At 41.5% G+C, this 21,853-nt stretch overlaps 1 long non-coding RNA gene across 1 annotated transcript in view; it reads left to right on the top strand.

The window, feature by feature from the left end:
- The window catches only part of LOC118967626 (uncharacterized), a 37,278-nt gene extending 15,643 nt beyond the window's left edge, over nt 1-21,635 (top strand). The window contains exons 2-3 of the long non-coding RNA XR_005054832.2: nt 14,095-14,236; nt 21,327-21,635. This is a non-coding gene — a long non-coding RNA (uncharacterized lncRNA). The remainder of the gene's footprint in view (nt 1-14,094; nt 14,237-21,326) is intronic.
- The last annotated feature ends 218 nt before the right edge of the window (nt 21,636-21,853 follow it).

Raw genomic sequence — 21,853 nt, forward strand, 5'->3', positions numbered from 1 at the left:
TAACAGCTATTCTAACAGGTGTGAAAGGATCATGAGATTTTGGTTTGCATTCTGCTGGTGATTAGTGACATTGAGCACCTTTTCATGCCCCTGTTGGCTATCTGTATGTCATTGGAAAAATGTTTATTCAGATCCACTGCCCATTTTAAAATAAGATTATTTGTTGTTTTTGCTATTAAGTTGTATAAGTTCTATATATATTTTGGATAATAACCACATATCTGATAGGTGATGTGGAAATATTTTCTCCCCTTTGGTTCATTGCTTCTTGTCTGCTAATTCTAATATCTGTGTCAGTTTTGGGTCAGTTTCATTTGCCTGATTCATCAAGTACTCATAGTGGATTGTATTTTTCTGTTTCTTTTCCTGCCTTATAACTTTTGATTAGATGCTAGACAGTAAATTTTGCCTTGTTAAGTTCTGGATATTTTTGTTTTCCTATAAATATTTTTTATTACTATTATTTCTTAAAATTTTGGTATTATTAATGTACAATTGCATGAGCAACATTCTATGGTTACTAGACTCCCTCCATTATCAAGTCCTCACCACACACCCCATTACAATCACTGTCCATCAGCGTAGTAAGATGCTATAGAATCACTACTTGTCTTCTCTGTGTTGCACTGCCTTCCCCATGTCCTCGACGCCCACACCATTTGTGCTAATCATAATGCCCCTTTTCCCCCTTATCCCTCCCTTCCCACCCATCCTCCCCAGACCCTCTCCCTTTGGTAACTGTTAGTCCATTCTTGGGTTCTGTGAGTCTGCTGCTGTTTTGTTCCTTCAGTTTATTCTTTGTTCTTATACTTCATATATGAGTGAAATCATTAGATACTTCTCTTTCTCTGCCTTATTTCACTGAGCATAATACTCTCTAGCTCCATCTATATTGATGCAAATGGTTAGGATTTGTTTTCTTCTTATGGCTGAATAATATTCCATTGTGTATATGTACCATCTCTTCTTTATCCATTCATTTACTGATGGACACTTAGTTGCTTCCATTTCTTGGCTATTGTAAGTAGTGCTGCAATAAACATAGGGATCCATATGTCTTTTTCAAACTGGAGTGCTGCATTCTTAGGGTAAATTCCTAGGAGTGGAATTACTGGGTCAAATGGTATTCTATTTTGAGTTTTTTGAGGAACCTCCATACTGGTTTTCACAATGGTTGAACTAATTTACATTCCCACCAGCAGTGTAGCAGGGTTCCCCTTTCTCCACAACCCCACCAACATTTGTTGTTGTTTGTCTTTTGGATGGTAGCCATCCTTACTGGTGTGAGATGATATCTCATTGTGGTTTTAATTTGCATTTCTCTGATGACAAGCAATGTGGAGCATCTTTTCATGTGTCTGTTGGCCATCTGAATTTCTTCTTTAGAGAACTGTCTATTCAGCTCCTCTGCCCATTTTTAATTGGATTATTTGGTTTTTGTTTGTTGAGGTGCATGAGCTCTTTATATATTTTGGACATAAACCCCTTATTGGATATGTCATTTATGAATATATTCTCCTATACTGTAGGATGCCTTTTTGTTCTATTGATGGTGTCCTTTGCTGTACAGAAGCTTTTCAGCTTGATATAGTCCCACTTGTTCATTTTTGCTTTTGTTTCCCTTGCCTGGGAGATGTGTTCATGAAGAAGTTGCTCATGTTTATGTCCAAGAGATTTTTGCCTATGTTTTCTTCTAAGAGTTTTATGATTTCATAACTTACATTCAGGTCTTTGATCCATTTCGAATTAACTTTTGTGTATGGGGTTAGACAATGATCCAGTTTCATTCTCTTACATGTAGCTGTCCAGTTTTGCCAGCACCAGCTGTGGAAGAGGCTGTCATTTCCCCATTGTATATCCATGGCTCCCTTATCATATATTAATTGACTATATATGTTTGGGTTAATATCTGGACTCTCTATTCTGTTCCACTGGTCTGTAGGTCTGTTTTTGTGTCAGTACCAAATTGTCTTGATTACTGTGGCTTTGTAGTAAAGCTTGAAGTTGAGAAGTGAGATCCCCCTGCTTTATTCTTCCTTTTCAGGATTGCTTTGGCTATTCAGGGTCTTTTGTGGTTCCATATGAATTTTAGAACTATTTGTTCCACTCCGTTGAAGAATGCTGTTGGTACTTTGATAGGGATTGCATTGAATAATCTGTACATTGCTTTAGGCAGTACAGCCATTTTGATAATATTAATTCTTCCTAGCCAAGAACATGGGATGAATTTCCATTTATTAGTGTCCTCTTTAATTTCTCTTAAGAGTGTCTTATAATTTTCAGGCTATAGGTCTTCACTTTCTTGGTTAGGTTTATTCCTAGGTATTTTATTTTTTTTGATACAATTGTAAATGGAATTGTTTTCCTGATTTCTCTTTCTGCTAGTTCATTGTTAGTGCATAGAAAAGCCTCAGATTTCTGTGTATTAATTTTGTATCCTGAAACTTTGCTGAATTCAGATATTATTTGTAGTAGTTTTGGAGTGGAGTCTTTAGGATTTTTTATGTACAATAGAATGTCATCTGCAAATAGTGAGAGTTTGACTTCTTCCTTACCAATCTGGATGCCCTTTCTTTCTTTGTTTTGTCTGATTGCTGTGGTTAGGACCTCCAGTACTATGTTGAATAAAAGTGGGGAGAGTGGGCATACTTGCCTTTTTCCCAACCTTAGGTGAAAAGCTTTCAGCTTCTGGCTGTTAAGTATAATGTTGGCTGTGGGTTTCTCATATATGGCCTTTATCATTTTGAGGTACTTGCCCTCTATACCCATTTCATTCAGAGTTTTTATCAAGAATGGATGTTGAATTGTGTTGAATGCTTTTTCAGTATCTATGGAGATGATCATGTGGTTTTTGTCCTTCTTTTTGTTGATGTGGTGGATGATGTTGATGGATTTTCAAATGTTGTACCATCCTTGCATCCCTGAGATGAATCCCACTTGATCATGGTGTATGATCCTCTTGATGTATTTTTGAATTCGGTTTGCTAATATTTTGTTGAGTATTTTTGCATCTATGTTCATCAGGGATATTGGTCTGTAATTTTCTTTTTTGGTGGGGTCTTTGCCCAGTTTTGGTATTAGAGTGATGCTGGACTCATAGAATGAGTTTGGGAGTATTCCCTCCTCTTCTATTTTTTGGAAAACTTTAAGGAGAATGGGTATTATATCTTCTCTAAATGTCTGATTAAACTCAGCAATGAATCCATCTGGCCCAGGGGATTTGTTCTTGGGTAGTTTTTTCATTACTGATTCAATTTCATTGCTGGTAATTGGTCTGCTTAGATTTTCTGTTTCTTCCTTGGTCAGTCTTGGAAGGTTATATTTTTCTAGAAAGTTGTCCATTTCTTCAGGTTATCTAGCTTGGTAGCATATAGCATTTCATAGTATTCTCTAATAATTCTTTGTATTTCTGTGGTGGCTGTCGTGATTTTTCCTTTCTCATTTCTGATTCTGTGTATGTGTGTAGATTCTCTTTTTCTCTTAATAAGTGTGGCTAGGGGTTTATCTATTTGTTTATTTTCTCAAAGAACCATATCTTGGTCTCATTGATTTTTTTCTATTGTTTTATTCTTCTCAGTTTTATTTATTTGATCTTTATTATGTCTCTCCTTCTGCTGATTGTGGGCCTCATTTGTTCTTCTTTTTCCAGTTTCAATAATTGTGACTTTAGACTATTCATTTGCAATTGTTCTTCCTTCTTTAAATAGGCCTGGATTGCTATATACTTTCCTCTTAGAACTCTCCCACAGAAGTTGGGGCTTTGTGCTGTTGTTTTCATTTGTCTCCATAAATTGCTTGATCTCTGTTTTAATTTGGTCATTGATTCATTGGTTATTTAGGAGCATGTTGTTAAGCCTCCATGTATGTGTGAGCCTTTTTGGTTTCTTTGTACAATTTATGTCTAGTTTTATACCTTTGTGATCTGAAAAGTTGGTTGGTAGTATTTCAATCTTTTGGAATTTACTGAGGCTCTTTTTGTGGCCTAGTATATTGTCTATTGTGGAGAATGTTCCATGTGCACTTGAGAAGAATGTGTATCCTTCTGCTTTAGGGTGTAGAGTTTTGTAGATGTCTGTTAGGTCCATCTGTTCTAGTGTGTTGTTCAGTGCCTCTATGTCCTTACTTGTTTTCTGTCTGGTTGATCTGTCTTTTGAAGTGAGTGGTGTGTTGAAGTCTCCTAAAATGAATGCATTGCTTTCTATTTCCTCCTTTAATTCTGCTAGTATTTGTTTCACATTTTTAGACGCTCCTGTGTTGGGTGCATAGATATTTATAATGGTTATATCCTCTTGTTGGACTGACCCCTTTATCATTATGTAATGTTGTTCTTTATCTCTTGTTACACTCTTTGTTTTGAAGTCTATTTTGTCTGATACAAGTAGTGCAACACCTGCTTTTTTCTCCCTATTGTTTCAATGAAATATCTTTTTCCATCCCTTTACTTTTAGTCTGTGTATGTCTTTGGGTTTGAGGTGAGTCTCTTGTAAGCAGCACATAGATGGGTCTTGGTTTTTTATCCAATCTATTACTCTGTGTCTTTTGATTGGTACATTCAGTCCATTTACATTTAGGGTGATTACTGATGGATATATACTTCTTGCTATTGCAGGCTTTGGGTTTGTCATTACCAAAGGTTCAAGGGTAGTTTCTTTACTATCTAACCATCTAACTTTAACTCTCTTATTGAGCTATTATAAACATAGTCTGATGCTTCTTTATTTCTCTCCCTTCTTATTCTTCCTCCTCCACTCTTTATATGTTAGGTGTTTTATTCTGTACTCTCTCGTGTTTCCCTTAACTGCTTTTGTTGATAGCTGACTTTATTTTTTGCCTTTAGTTAGTATTTGGTTGCTCTGCTTTCTGTGTTGTGATTTTATTTTCTCTGGTGACATGTATTTAGCCTTAGGAGTGCTTCCATCTAGAGAAGTCCCTTTAAAATGCCCTGTAGTGGTGGTTTGTGGGAGGCGAATCCCCTCAACTTTTGCTTATCTGAAAATTGTTTAATCCCTCCTTCAAATTTAAATGATAATCATGCTGGATACAGTATTCTTGGTTCAAGGCCCTTCTGTTTCATTGCATTAAATATATCATGCCATTCTCTTCTGGCCTGCAAGGTTTCTCTTGAAAAGTCTAATGATAGCCTGATGGGTTTCCCTTTGTATGTCATCTTTTTTCTCTCTCTGGCTGCCTTTAATACCCTGTCCTTGTCTTTGGTCTTTGCTATTTTAATTATTATATGTCTTGGTGTTGTCCTCCTTGGGTCCCTTGTGTTGGGAGATCTGTGGGCTTCCATGGTCTGAGAGACTATTTCCTTCCCCAACTTGGGGAAGTTTTCAGCAATTATTTCTTCAAGGACACTTCCTATCCCTTTTTCTCTCTTCTTCTTCTGGTATCCCTGTTATGCAAATATTGTTCCATTTGGATTGGTCACATAGTTCTCTGAATATTCTTTCATTCCTAGAGATCGTTTTATCTCTCTTTGACTCAGCCTTTCTGTATTCCTGTTCTCTGATCTCTATTCCATTAACAGTCTCTTGCACCTCATCCAGTTTGCTCTTAAGTCCTTCTGTTGATGGTTTCATTCCTGTAATCTCCCTCCGGACTTCATCCCTTAGCTCTTGCATATTTCTCTGCAGCTCCATCAGCCGGGTTATGACTGAATTCTTTTTCAGGAAGATTAGTTATATCTAGCTTGCCAGACCCTATCTCTGGCTTTGTTTGAGTGATTTTGGACTGGAACAGGTTCTTCTGCCTTTTCATGGTGGTAGAAGTGATCCCTGGCAAGTGGCACAATTGTGAGCTGGAGAAACAAAGTACCTTCCTGCTTGCCAATCACCTTGCCCTTCTCTGCTGCTTGTGCTGGTTGCCCACACACAGCAAGCAGTCTCTGGGTTAATCCCCTGAGCTGCTGTGGGCAGGGCGGCCCTCAGGATTGCCTAGTGCACTGCTGGGGGTCGCAGGTGCATGGCATGTGTTCTCCTGTGAGAACAGTGTCCCTTCATGCCTTCCAGACTTTTCCCCAGCTTCCTCTGCCTGTGCTAGGCAGCTGTGTGCCGACAGCAACCTCTGGGTGTGGCCTGATTAGCTGCGCGCTGGGAGAAGACTCTGTGTGGTTGCTGTGGGTGGGGCTGTTCCCTGGCTGGTCTGCAGCAAATGGCGGGTCAGCAGTTTGCTTGCAGTGCTGACCAGGGAGAATGAACAGCAGGCTGCCTATCGCTGCGAGGGCTTTGGAGCTATGTTGCCACCCAGGCGGTTAGGGCACCTGAAGTTCTTTAAGATTCCCAGCCTTCTGGGCTAGGTGTGCTGGGACGATTTTGTCCACTTGTTATACCTTTGTCCCTTTAAGACTTTTAAAGTGCTCTCACATTCCTTTGTCCCAGGGGAGCCGGCTGTGGAGACCTGCTCACAGTTTCTGTTTCGGATTTTACTTTTCCGTTTCTCTAATGTCCAGTACACCATGCAATGTGTGTCTGTGCTCCCGGTGCAGATTACTAGGGCTGGTTCTTTAGCAGTCCTGTACTTCCACTCCCTCCCCACTCTTTCCTCCCGCCAGTGAGCTGGGGTGGGGGGAATGCTTGGGTCCCGCTGGGTCACAGCTTTGTATCTTACCCTTTTTGTGAGATGCTGAGTTCTCACAGATGTAGGTGTAGCCTGGCTGTTGTATTGTATCATCTGGTCTCTCTTTTAGGAATAGTTGTATTTGCTGTATTTTTAAAGTATATATGGTTTTGAGAGAGATTTCCACCACCCTACTCACACCACCATCTTCTACTCTCCTCCTCTTCCTATAAATATTCTTGAGCTTTGTTTTGAGTAGTTAAGTTACTTTGTAACAGTTTGATCCTTTCAGGTCTTGCTTTTAATATTTTTTAGGCTGCATGAGAGTTGTGTTTAGCCTAGTGCTATTATTTCCCTAAGAGGCAAGACCCTTATAAGTACCCTACCAATTCCCTGAGAGTTAGGTTTTCCAGTGTGAGTGTTGGGAATAGACACTATTCCTGGTCCTGTGTGAATGCCTATTCCAATTCTTTCAAGTGGTTCTTTTTCTGCTAGTTTTCACACACACATGAGCTGGTCAATGCTCAAGATTTGAGCTTTTAGACTTCTGCACGAACCTCTCTCTCCTATCTGGTATTTTACTCTGCAAACTCTAGCCTCCCTTGTCTCCCCAGACTCCCACCTCTGTCTCTTAACCTCAAGGAGTCCACTAGACTCCACCCAGGTTCTATGTCTCTGTACCACTGCCTGGAAATTCTCTCAAGGCTGTAAGCTGGTTAATCATAGGGCTTGCTTCATTTGTTTGCTATCTGTCAGAGATTACTGTCCTTTACTGCCTGATGGCCAGTGTCTTGAAAACTACTGTTTATACATTTGCTTAATTTTTTTGTTTTTTTGGTGTGGTTTCAGGTTTGATCACAAATTCATTTCCTCCATCTTAGCAAGAAGAAGTCTATTATTGGTCTTTTGACATATTATGGTATATTGAGATGCACTTCTCATACCTAAAAACTATACCTTGTTATCATACATATATAGCATGTATTGGACTGTGCATATTTACAAAATTATTTCTATGCTGTTTTGACATCCAAATAGAAACATAAAAATATTTGAATTAGATGAAAGTAGTCAGTAGAAGACATAGAGAAAGGTAAGTTGTAGGAATGATCTGGAATTGGCAGTGTAAGAGATGGCAACAATAAAATGATGAGAAGGGAGGAAGACATATTGTAAGGACAATATACAGTGAGGTTGTAATGTAGGAGGAGGAATGGAAATAAAGATGAAGAGGGACATGATTATTCTTGGAAGGCAGTTCTTATGTGATGAATACGTCTTTTCATATAGAGAGAAATAAGGCTTTTGTTCTCTCTCTCTCTTTTTTTCTGTGTTTTTAACTCACGTCTGTACACCCCTTTCCTACATGCATCTACAGGCATACAGCTCTAAATAGAGGATATGACAAATGAGGACAGTCATTCATTCCTTCAGTAAGCAGTTTTTATTATATGCTCTAATCAAGGCACTGGGGTATGATAAAAGGTGTTAAGTTTAACAAGGCAGACACAATTCTTTGTCCCAAGGATGATATAGTCTAACAAGGGGGACAGACACAGGCCATAAAGACAAGAGTTAGTTGATCAGAGTAAACAGGACACTAGCAGAGCCATAGAATGCCACCTATCTTGGAGCTGGGGTGAGGCTACTCAGTGGAAGCATCTCTGAGGTGAAATTTGAAGGATGAAGAACCAGCTGAATAAAGGAGGGAAGAGAGAAAAGGAAGGGTATTCCAAGCAGGACCAGCAACAAGTCCAGCATCAAGAGAGAATGATTTAGCAGAATGGCAACCTCAGTATAGCTGGAACATGAACTATAAGGGGAAAGGGAACTTATTGGGAGGTTTGAGAAATATTGGGATAGATTTGTTCTTTTTCGGGTGTTGGTATGATGGCTACAGACTAAAGAACACCTATACCTAGGGATTCTTGGTTGCATATTTCTTGGATATATAAACCTGTCTGCAGAAGAGGCACAAAGTGAGAGTTGAGATTTCTTCCCTGATTTGTTTTCCTGGGTGAATCCCTCTCATCTCTTATAGCCAGGGTCATGCTTATTACATAGAAAGATGGGAATTCTCGAGGACTGTATTCTGACAGATTGTAAAAAATCAAGAAAGTGCTTCTTTTTGCTCCAAATAGCTGGGTATGTTGCCTGTGACTTTCATAAATAAATAAACAAAATGAAGACCAGGCAGAATGAAGCCATGGAAAGGTAGCTACATCTTGGTAGTTTTATTTTCAGAAGAATATTGGTTGTCTTTTGAGCTTCAAGGCAGGGCAGCTGAGTGCCGTGAACACTTGTGCCTTGATCTGCAGGCATAAAGAAGAGAGGGTGAGATAGCAGCCATGGTATAACAAGCGAGGATGTGTTATAGCGACCCACATTTTGTCATTTTAGAATGTAAACCCAGAAGTTTTTAATTGTCTAAGTACACACAGTGCAAGGAACAGGCTAAATTACCTTCTTCTATCCCTTGAGCAGTTATAAATCACTGATGAAATTTTTGAAGTACTGTTTGTTATTTACAGAAGGCTGATAACTTTTAATTTGCATAATACCTCACAATAGTTCACTGAAAAATGATGCACAGTGTAGGAAGCAATATATCATTTAAATTACTTGTAAGTAAAGCCATTCACCTTCACCAGACCTGTGTTTTATTAGAATAATTTTGCTCATAAAATAGTATTTTCTTTAAGAATACTTGTATGTACACTTTTGTATTTGTTTTCAAAAGATGAGCGGGGGGAAAGGAAAAAATAACTTTAAATTCCTTATCCTTTGGTGTTTGTTCTCCTACACAACATAGAGGCAGTATTTGTGTGATGATCTGGATTCAAATCCCGGCCTTGCAACTCTAGCTGTACAAACTTGAGCAGGTTATCTAAACTCTCTGAACATCAGTTTGCCACCTGTGAGATAATTATCTCAATATTTTGATCATAAATTGCATTGAGAATTTAGCTCATTTATGCTAGTACTAGACACCTATTAAAGGCTCAATAAATGTTGGCTATTATTATTAACCTTTAGGAAAGGGGCTAAATGCTTTGGTTCCTTTTGAAATTTTTATGAAAATTATGAATGCTCCCTTAGAAAAAATTACTTGTATACAGGACATTTTGCATGTATTTTCAGAGTCTCAGCACTCCCATGAGGCTTTTTCATAATTAAGAGCAGATAAGAGGGGGTACAAGAATAAGGACAGTTGATATTTTTGAAAAAATTGGTAAATTGGATAATGGGAGGATATGGAATTTTCTTTTGTTTGCATCTATTTTCTCATTGAAGTAAGAAGCAAAGCCATTGGTTGAGAATGAGGAGGGTAGAAGTATTGGAAGCTTAAGAGGGAAGTTGTGAATTAATTCTCTGGGAGAGTGAAAAAATGAATTGCTTGGAGGAAATGTAATAAGATTTCCAGGTAACACTGGGACCCACTTGAGGCTTATGATTGCAAATTGAATTAGACCTGGCAAGTGCTTGAGCACAAATGCAGAGCAGGATACCTGAGTGTACCTGGTTTGGGTATTACCGGATGAGCACCAAGGAAAGAGAGGCAAGGAAATTGCTGTGTGTGCTACTGTTTCTCATGTGACTTTGTCCCTGTCCCAGCCTCTGGAGAATCATGGGCCGGGCTGGGATGTGGCAGGAGACTCACCATGGGAGAGGCAGGTGTTCCCTCCCCTCCCTTCACCTCCCCAGCCCCTCTTCCTTATCAGGAGCTACAGGACTCACATCTTCTTTTCTGTTGCCCTGTCGGGACGAGGTACCTTCTGAGACGGGGCAGAGAGGGAATCTGTCCTCTAGACACCCCTGCCTCCTTCCACTGCTTACTACCTTAGGACACTGAATTGATTCTGCCGAGTCCATCTCAGGGAGCTGCACTTCTGACAGTAGAGTGTTCTGTTGGATTATTGAAGCATTCTTTGACAATCAAGGTATTTATGCATTTAATAAAGAATTCTCCAAGAAAATTGTACTTTGTGCATAAAAAGTCACATTCATAATGAATTTATGGGGGGAAATATGTGCCTTATTTCCCTTGCCTTAAAGGCAGGAACATTTTTAAAAAAATGAATTTAAGGGGTGTAAGTTTCCTTGCTCTTTTTGAAAACATCTACTAGACTTTCCTACATATATGCCTTCACTCGTAGCATTTCATTTTCTCCGTCAACTTAATTCTGCTAAGCCCTTGAGAACAGGAGTTGCTAGCAATTTCCTTCCCATTACACCCAGAATCTGCATTGTGATGAAACATGACCAGGGAAGCCACAGACAAGAAGAAAGGCCAGTGATTCCTGCCTCCTCTGCCTCCACAGGGTCTGGGGTTCTCCTTGCATGACTGGGTTCCAGGATTTCTTTCACTTATATATAGACCTCTGTTTTTCAAGCAAAAGCTATTTTACCAGCTGGTGTGAGATCCAGGCCAGACCTTACTCGGGCAGGAAGTTAGTAAGAGTACGTACTCTTTTCTGCTCTTTACTGTACAGAGGCAGCAAGAGGTAACAGTGGGAAAACATACGTTTTCAAAGTCAACCAGATCCAAGCTGGAGTACTGAGGCATTGCAAGTTGCAGTAATTTTTCTGAGACTTAAATACAATGGAAGCTTTGAGTTTCTCTTCTTTTGTTTTCTCTCTTCCTTTTCCAGGGTGTTCTATCTATATATGGCAAAAAAAAAAAAAAGAAAAAAAAAAGAAGCTGGTTTCAACTATAAGGGTTTTACTGGTTTTTGAAACTGGGAGCCCTAGGTAGGGTGGCTTCTGAATGACATAGAGTCTGTGGTCCTTGCTCCCTATATTTGTATTTCTTTTTTTTTAATATTTGTATTTCTTTAGCTCTTCTGTCCTTAGTGGATTTACTTCATTCCCAGGTTGGCAGCTGTTCTGGGCCTTGCATCACAAAGAAGAATTTTTGGGGAATGTCATAAATGCCTCCCAGAAAGTGGAGAAGAACTTGTGCAGAAGCCCCGGGGAACCTCTCCCTGGGCTCAGTGGGTCATGTGACAATTTACCGACTCCTGGAAAGGAGGGTGGGGCTCTCATAGACGGTTAAGACCTGCCTTAAGAACTGAGGACGAGGTCGGCTTTCTCTGAGGCTGCATAGGGAAAGAGACGTGGGAAGAAATTGAGATTTTGTTAGGAAAGAGGAAGGAGGGAATGGATTCAGGGCAGACGGCCAATAATCCGATCTGTCCAGAGCTGGTGCGCCACTCTCCTATCTCCTCTCCTTACCTAGAGATAAGCTCCCCAGAGTCCCCTCTGCCGTTCAGAGGAGCATTTCCCGGGAAGTCCCTTCCTCTGCACATATCCTGCCCCGCATCTCGGACTCTCTGCCTTCTTCCTTTGCCACTTTTTTTTTTTAAAGCAAAGTATCTTTTTACTGATACGTTTTATACATTCATATGCCCAAAGCTGTACATTTCCATTTAATTCCCAATTCCCCTTCCCACAACATGCACCAATTGGATACAAACTCTGGGAAACATAAAATGTACCAAACATATAACATTTCAAAAGAATGCATTAAAATATTTTTAAGAATTGTTTATTTAAAAGGTGAAAAAATATAAACAAGGAACTGATTCACTCCCTTACTTCAAGCACCCATCAACTAAATGGAAAAGAAAGTTTAAATCAAGAACAAACTACCACTGCAAGTTTTTGTAGGTCCATTTTCTCTGTATATACAAAGTCCTTAACTACTGAAGGAAAAATAGAGTACAATCTATGGTGTCAGCTGATTTAAAGGGGAGAAACAAAGCTGTCATTAGATGAATATTACATTTTTATACCCATATTTGAGGTGCTTTAAGAAATGTCATCAGTGATTTTGAACTGCTAAATTCACCTCTCCCCTCTGTGATTTTCACTCATTCCTGAAATATGATGTTCCATTAGCAATTGACCCAAACCTGTCCTACTCCTCTTATTTTATACTAAACCCACTAAATGCAGTACTTCTGCTTTGTCACTCATTCTTTCTTTGTGCTTTTGGTGGCCTGGCTGTTCTGAACAGGGTATTTCATTTTCTTTAATTAACCCTCTCTTTGGCCCCCTCCCCAGCTGAGGTTTCCGGGTTCCCATCCTCTATTCCTGTGCTCTGCCTAGCCAACCGTCTCTCCCAGGAACTCCATCAGGTCTTTTTTTGTTACTGACTTTGATATCAGCTTTGGAAAATCTAAAACCCAACTGTGTTTGATTAATTTCCATCCACTATATACCAAATTGTTTCAATTTCCATTTTATTTTCATTGTCATCATCCAGGGGCATGAACTGAGTAGAGGAGAAAATGTAAGGATAGCAGCCTGGTCCTGTTTAGCACCAGCTGCTGTTGAGAGGGACAGTTAATGATTTTTTTAATGCAACAAGAATGTGAAGGGCAGCTGTCATGACTTGCAGGTGGGAGCCTGAGGCTCCACGGCCCCCGTCTGCAGCAGGATGAAAGCGTCTGCCTGCTCTGTTCTGGGGAATTGCTGCCACTGAGAAAAAGGGAAAGTATTATTCCCTTGTAATCACATCTTCACCAATGAATAATTTCAGAGAATTCTAAAGCACAGTCACAATTTTTCAAAAACACAAATTAAAAACTGATTTACAGCAAGGTTGTTTGTCACTCCTGACAGCAACTATATGTCAATCTGTCAAACTCTTTCTCTCCAGGAAGGAATATGGGCTGCGATGAATGAAGAGGGTGAAGTGGGCTCCTTTCCTGTATTTTCTTCCTGAGACAATACTTTTCTTGTTCCTCTGAGGGAAGAGTGGCACTAACTTGGCCCTTACAGATGCAAACTTTAAGACCTTTTATGTATGTTCAAGACTCTTACAAAAGGGTCAAGGATCCAGGTGACATCATTATCATATTAGCCAACTTTAACTGAGTACATACTATGTGCCAAGTATTAAAATATAGTGGCTTATTTAGTTTTTACAAATTGTTATGAACTTAAGTGCTATGATTAATTACCCGTTGAAGCTACAGCCCACAGAGATTAAGTAATTTATCCAAGCTAACCAAGGTGTTAAACAGTAGAGCTGGATTCAGATTTGACATTCTGTCTTTAAAGCTCTTGCTCTTAACCATTTTCACCTTAGCTGGAAGTCTGTTTGCCCCCCTTTTTCAACACATTCCTTGCATGCCAGCACAGAGTGTGACTTCTCTTACTTTGACGGCTGCCCCTTGGTTGTCTCTTTCCTTGGCTTATTTTCTCTCTCTCTGCTTCTCATGATTTCAGTGCCCTTCCCTTGTGCAGGGAAGTTCATGCCAGGAAGAAGAGGCCTGGCCTTGGGGTCTGGGCCTGAGGGAAGGACTGGCCAGGGCTCATCTGATAGATGGATATGGGACTGGATGAATTCCGTGAGTAATAAGTGAGTCCAGGTGGTTGGGAAGATCCCAAGGGCCTAGAGTTCCATGTGAAATGATGCTAGGAGGAGGCCCCTGATTTAAAATTGAATGAGACTTTCGTGGCTGCCTGTGATGGGATGCTATGTTTGTCTAACAAGCCCTGTCTAACAAGACTCTTATGTTCCCACAGTCTTCGGCTGTAGGAGATCTGAGGCAGAAGACTGTAAGAGCAGAGGTTTCAGAGGCAGAGGGCACCTGACCTAAATGCATCCTGACAGCAAACACTGTCTCACCTCCTCACAGGTGCACCTGTGTAGAGCAGCGAGGAGGGGGTAAGTGCTGGGGGAAGGCTGTGGGAGGTTAGAGATTTGCTGCTGCACGTTTTTATATTCTGGTGAAAATATACAATTACATAGTGTGCTGATTTAAATTCATTTTAGCATCACAGGTAAAATTCTCAGAAGTAAGATTATCAACTTGCTTGTTCATTAAAAATTAAGCAAGCTGTGGCTGAAACTTGCGGGTTCTCTCTCACTAACTCAGTGCGTGCGTGCCCTGCTGGTGTGAGTGACACCTGTCTCCCCTCTGGCCTCTGCCCCGCCGGCTCACAGCCGTCATCCATTCTCAAGGGAAAGCTGTGAATGAGAAGGTCGTCCCTTGGAAGCCCGGGACTGATAGTCTGTCCCTTTTGGTCCTAATTCTGAAAAACATCCACGAGTAAACCAAGCCTGCCTTTTTGCCGGTGAAACCAATGTGAATCTCATGTTTTCATTTTGGTTTTTCACCTTACGGAGCCTCAGTTTCCTTATCAATAAATGGAGAAACTAGATTCAGTTTCCTCACAGCTCTAATCTCCTACGGCATCTGCGATCTGACTATTCTGGGTGGAGGACAAACAGAGACCACCAGTGAGTGGAGCACCTCATTTTAAGCAGCAAATGAGTTTCTGAGAAAACATACATGCAGTAAATTAAATTTTAAACATGCCAAAAAATGGTTTTTGAAGGCAATTTTTAGTGACCTTCTTTGGAAAGTTCTTTTCTCCAGCTTTACCTAATTTGATGTGTTTTGATAGCTTGACTTAAACACCTGTTGTTTTCTGTCTATAAAATATGTGCTTGTTTTGCCATGTGCTAGTTAAATGATAGATGTGCCAGTGAAATCCTCAGTCTCCGTGGTGCTGTGTGGAAATCATCTGAAGGGAATGTATAGTACTTGCCTCTGGGACAGTGTGTGATGCAGCCACTGAGTGTATAAATAAACAAAGGACAAAAACCAAGTTAAATTACAATATTTTAATTGAGTGCTAGGAACAGTAAATATATCAAGTGATATATGGGGTGAATTTTTGTGCAGTGGAAGGAAGAAGCCATCATCATCTCCTACAGTAAATTAAAGAGCACAGCTTGAAGGGCATCAGAATTTATAAACCACAAGGGGAAGGGGAGCAGCCACATCAGCTGTGGGAGAAAAAGGCTCAGGCATTTGGTGAAATCTGGAAGACATATGCGGGCTTTGCTCATTTGGAAGAAGATCCAGTTTTCTTTTCTGTAGTAGGTGGAATAATGGCCCTGCAAATGCTCATGCCTAATCCCCACAGAACCTGTGAGTGTGTTGCTACCTTTTGGCCAAAGGGACTTTTGCAGCTGTGATTAAAGTTAAGGACCTGAAACGGGAAGGTGGGCCAGCCTAATCACATGAATCCTTAAAATCAGAGAACCTTTTCTAGAGGTGTGTTCACAGAAAATGGGTCAGAAATGGGACGTTGCTGGGTTTGAAAATGGAGGAAGGGTCTGTGAGCCACGGGATGCTGGCAACTTCTAGAAGGAATGAAACAGATTCTTTACTAGAGCTTCCAGAAAGGAATACAGTTCTGCCAACACAGGGATTTAAGCTGACGAGACCTGTACTGGAGTTGTGATCTGCTGAACTGTGAGATCGTAAACTTATGTTGTTTTAAGCAATTAAATTTTGTGGTAATTTGCTACAACAGCAATAGAAAAGTAAAACACTTAAATTTATACTTACATAAATAAAAACCCTGACATCTCAATGTCAAATGACTTTCCAAAAAAAAAACCAAATCAAAATTTCATGTTATGCTCCAACAAGAAAGTGTTTACATCCTGCCATGTTGGAACTAGATCAAAATAACAAGTGGGTGCTTCTTCAGTTTCTTTGACCACCTATGGTCTTCGCTCAGTGCATACAGGCTGACCTTTAGTTTTTTTGCCCTTTCCTTAGAACACGAAGCTGTCTTTTGGGGATGGTGTTTCTCTGACTTTCGTCATTAACTTGCCCTAAAATCCCTTCAATTTGTACCTTGCCATTTGAATTATTTTTGCTAACTGTTGCAAGATATTAATGGAGAATACAACATTCTGATCTTTTCCTTGAGAATTCCTGCTTTAATTTACGCTTATTATTTTTAAATGTATTTTGAATGACCTCAGTTTGCTGAGCCTTTGTTCTTGCTCTTTCTGACCACATACTCTTGGCTTTGAATATTGAATATTGTATCTGTCTCAGTTGAGAACATTTTGTGTGATTTCATGTGTAAATAACTAGTCATTATAGGGAATCCCAGGTATAGAGGCCTCCAGGCAAGTATTTTCTCCAGCTTTCTTCCAGGTCTACCACTACAGGGAATTTGTGCAAACCCATGTTACCCCTCCCTCTTGATGTAAAACAGGAAAGAGAGCAAACTGCTTGTCCTGACCCAGCTTGCCATATCAACTGAATGCTAGGAGCACGGAAAACATCCATAGGCCATAGAATTCCATTTCTGTGATATACACAGACCATCCAGTTCAGTCACAGCTATTTTATATGGTCTGAATATTTGTGTCTCCTACCCACCAAATACATATGTTGAAATTTTAATGCACAGTGTGATGGTATTAGGTGAGGCCTTTGGGAGGTGATTAGGTCTTGAGGACTGAGCCCTCATGAACAGGATTAGTGCATTTATAAAAGAACCTCCATAGAGCTCCCTAGCCTTTTCTACCACGTGAGAACACAGTGGGAAGTCTGTGACCTAGAAGGGAACCCTCACCCAACCATGTTGCCATCCTGATCAGGGATTTCCAGCATCCAGAACTGTGAGAAGTAAATTCCTATTGTTTTATAAGCCACCTAGTCTATGGTATTTTGTTATAGCAGCCTGAATGGACTAAGACATCGTCTCAAACTATCTCAGTTTTAAAAAGTGATAAGGTTACAGAGACATCTTACAGAAGTCCTGAAAATGCTGAACCTTTTCCTGTCCTTGGAAACACGTCCTTGGAAAGAGCAGGCACTGTGGTAGCAGCAGGGAGCTCAGCTATCAGCCCCTGGGCTTTCTGCTATTTCCTCTCTCAGCGGCTTCCTCTTTGTCTTGCAACAGTCTGAGACTCTTAGCATCCCAGTGCAAATTTCTAGAAGACTGTGATTTCCTCCATCCCCACCCAGACCCCGTGGTCCGTGGGAAGTGTGGAATAAGTGTGGCCATCTAGGGCTGGCCCGTTATCGGGGGCCATGGTTGGGAACAGCTCCTGGAGAAGGTGCTTCTGTTGAGCAGGACACATCTGGCTCACCGATTCACATGACCCACTCCTACTGTTCTCTTTGTACCTTGGCCCATATTTTAGTGTTTTGCCCCTCAATTGGCATATCATTTTTTTCTTTGTTATCCTACTTTAACTCTATCACCCTTTTCAGGATACAACTTCAGATTTTCTCTGTAGCAATTTGTGACCACAATCAAGAGACATCTGGCCTATGTTTCACCTTGGATCATATGTACGAACAGACTGGCTGGCCCTATTTTTGTCCTTAATACCACCAGAACTATAAGGAGCAGGTGACATTTGATTCCTTTGTTTCTTCTAGTAACAGCTCCTCCATTCTATAGGTTATGACCTATTTTGCATCATAAATTGATTTTATTCACTGCTATGTCATGAAGGTAAGCCATAAAGGAACAGGAAACAAAGTAGTGTGACCATCTTAGAGGTTACGGCAGTGATCCAGAGGAGAGGATTTAAATAATCTGTGTGTAATTCCTAAATTTATGACTCCAGCCCAAACATTTCCTTTCAACCCCAGAATCATGTAAATAACTTCCTCAACATCTCAACTTGGGCATTTGCAGGGCATCTTGAACTCTTTACTCCACTTTTTGAGCACAGCTTGATATTTTAGTGAACTTTAAATATTCTCTGTCTTTAGATTATACTGGGACCCTCTCTAAATTTCTTAGACTTTTAGTGATATAATCTCACTGGCTAGGGTTTTACTTTAGCTATTATATGTCAGATTTGGTTCATCCAAGAAATGCTGTTAGAGAGCTTTATTAAAAGTTTCTCATCCAAGGCTCTCCTATAACTAGTCTTCTGAAAGTGTGCTCATGTAGAAGTAATATAATTGATGACATGATGTAGTTAATACCTTCACCAGCTGATTCTGGTAAAATATAAATCTCTTCATTGTGACTGTTGGGGTTGGTAATAGATATTTGATAATCTCATTGTGGGGAAGTAGGGGTTCCTACGGCCAGGATCCTCACTGAACTTAAATCACCTGCTGATGTAATTGGCCTGTTGCTGGGCTACCGCTTCCACACCTTTGTGCAACAAGCTATTATTGCACTATATAGAGAGCTTGGCCCAGTGCTCTGGGTAGAGGCAGAGATGTTAGTGCTCGACCTACTACCGGGAGAACAAGCTGGGTAATAAACCCTTTCACCCCAAAGAATGTTTTACTGTCAATTTCTTTGGTCACATTGAATCCATAGCAAACTTGCCAGGGCTGAAACCCATTGGCCAGACAATTGGCATAGTAGGCAGGGTTCATTGTTGACCAAGGAAAAAGACAGGTGGCCCTTATGGGAGGGGTGCTTCAGCAGGCTGCCCCTGTGAATGGGGAGACAGTGGACTGTCCCCCAATGGGTTTGTGTCTGAGGTGGCTTGCCTCCTAGAGGATTGAGCTCCACCCCAGGACTGGAGGCAAGTGGAGGTGACACCTGAGGCAGAAAGGGTGGCCCTTGGTATAGTAAGTAGGTCTTTTGAGAGACACAGTGCCCGTGAGGCAGCGGGAACTGTGGGTTGACTGCTTCTCACAGTATTAAGAAAGTCTACAGAAGAGAAGGACGTTCTCCTGAAAAAGACACAAGAAATGGCAGCACCAGAATATGAGCTGCAAACTCCTGTGGATTCACTGAAGAAGGAAATGGCATTGATGTGAGAGGAGACAGCATGAGAATGCCAGCAGCAAGGTGCCATTGAAGAGGTAAAAGATTCCTTACAGAATGAGACAGCAGTGCTACCAGGTGCTCTGAAGGAGGAAAAGGCCATCAAGGAAAAAGACAAACTCCTGAGGGAAGCACAGGAGGAGGCAGCACGAGAATGTCAGCTGTGAAGCATTGAGGTGAAGGTCAGAGAGCTGCTGAAGACTGAGCTGGCATTGCTGCAAGGCACTGAAGAAAAGGTAAAGGTTATAGCAGAGGAGGCACTTGGGGGAGTGGAAAGGTGCCATCAGCCCCAGAAATGGAGGAACTGGGGAAGGATGAGGGGGTGGTGCCAGAGTCACTGAACCCTCCTGTATTGACAGCACACCCACTGGTTGTAAAGAAAATAAAGACCCAGCAGCTGAAAGTTCCCCCAGGAGAGGAGCAGCCCCCTCCCAGGTCATGGAGCACTCTATGCTCTGCCCCTCTACTCAGGCTGAGCTGGTGGATTTGGGCTCCCGGTTTAGGCAGAAGCTCTTGGAGTCAATATCAGCTTGGCTCCTGGTCTGTGGGACTTAGGGGTGGATGGAATTGTTCTGTCTGGGTCAGAGATGGGAAAGTTGGCTTCCCTGACAGTGCAGCCCACCTTAAGGTAGCAATTACAAAATGCACATCAGACCCAGGGAGTCACTCCCTCCTCGATTGGCTTATGGCTGCACTTCATGCTGTGTGGCCCAATCTGGGTGATTTACCATCCTCTCCTGCTAGATGGCAGACAAAGGCTGAGCTCCAACAGGTGTTATGAGAGCCACCTATAGTCCAGAGAATCATGGCCCAGATGAAGAGCCTTTCACTACTGGGATGAGAAATATTGTGCTTCAAACAGTTCCCACATCGCTGTTTGGGTCTCTAGTGGCCATTCTTGCCCGTCACTTAGGACAGAACATAAGTGAGGTGACACGTACAGTAGCAGACTTAGGAGAGGGTGAAGCAATGACAACACAGAAAGAAAGAAGGTCTGCTACTCTCAAGAAGAATTTAAAAGGCCTCACGATGGTTATGAGGATGCAAATGTGGATTGATTTAATAGGGGCAGGAGCAGACACAAGGAAATTAGATGTACAGTAGCAGACTTAGGAGAGGCTGAAGCAATGACTACATGGAAAGAAATAAGGTCTGCTACGCACAAGAAGAATTTAAAGGGCCTCACGAAAGCTGTGAGGACACAGATGTGGGTTGATTTAATATGGGCAGGAGCAGATGGAAGCAAATTAGATGGGAAGTCACATAGGATCTTACTAGAGCTATGGAAACAGCTGAAACTAGAGCAGAAGTTCCAATCATTAAGACCAAAGATGCAGAGGTCAGAGACAGAGCCACGAGTCCAGCCTGTGTGTTTGCAAGACTTCCTGCTGGAGAGAGAGCCAACCTCACTTGAGCCCACACAGGAAGGTGATTGGGGAACATGGTTTCACTGAGGGGAAGGTTGAAGTATATGTCCTGAGGGACCAGGGGGGCCTGGAGGCCACATGTTGAAACAGCTATCCACTGGACCCCAGTAAACATACAACATGTCCTGGCTCTGGTGGACACAGGGGCTGAATGTTCACTGATTCATGGTAACCCTGAGCAGTTCCCCAGGACCCCCACTATCATAGATGGATATGGGGGTAAGGCTATCAGAGTGAAAAAAACCCAAATCCCTTTGGGAATAGGGCATCTACCCCCAAAAGAGTATACCATATACATATATCCTATCCCTGAGTATATTTTGGGGATTGATATCCTGCAGGGTCTGTGGTTGCAGACCACTGCAGGTGAGTTCAGACCGAAAGTATGTGTGGTGAAGGCAGTTCTGAGGGGCCATGCTAGGCACCCGCCCATAGCTTTGCCTGTGTCTCAGCAGGTGACTAAAACCAAACAATACAAACTTCCTGGGTGGCATAAAGTGATTGGAGAAACTCTCCAGGAGCTGGAAAGGTGGGTATTATAAAGCCCACCCATAGTCCTTTCAATTCCCCAGTGTGGCCAGTAAAAAAGCCAGATGGCTCCTGGCGTGTGACTGTGGATTACAGAGAACTGAATAAAGTCATACCCCCTGTGCATGCTGCTGTCCCCTCTATTGCAGGCTTGATGGATACCCTCAGCCATGAGTTAGGAACATACCATCATGTGGTAGATCTTGCTAATGCTTTCTTTTCTATTGACAAACCAAGGAAGAATCACTGAAGCCAAGGTTTGGTCACCGGAATATTTTGCTGCCAGCTCCAACTGCAGTGAACCCCAGAGACTCCATTGACTGGACATGGCCTTGGACCTTTCAACACATGGACCAACAATGGCTGGCTCTCCTGGCACCTTCGGGACAAGCCTCCTGTGTATTCCTGGAATAATAGCAGAGAGGCCGCAAAAGGTCACAGTACTATATCCTGAACGTCCAGAAAGTAGGAGCATCTTACTGGTGAGTTTTGTTTTATCATTACGGCCAGTGCATACACCTCCAGTAACACTATATATATAGACCCTTCAGTAACCCCCATAGGGAAAGGAGTAAAAGTATAATATACTAGACCTGGTAGGGACCCCCTTCCTGCTGCAGTCCTATCATAGGACCACTCTCTTGCATGCATTCTACCTGATGGACAAGATTTGCCTATCTTGGTGTCATTAAAACATGTGTTTTATCGCCCCTAAAGTCTTTGTGGATTGAGAATTTCCTCTGGTTTGAGGATTATAATTTTTG

Source organism: Manis javanica, chromosome 13, assembly GCF_040802235.1.
Source record: "Manis javanica isolate MJ-LG chromosome 13, MJ_LKY, whole genome shotgun sequence".
In the NCBI taxonomy this organism is placed as follows: Eukaryota; Metazoa; Chordata; class Mammalia; order Pholidota; family Manidae; genus Manis; species Manis javanica.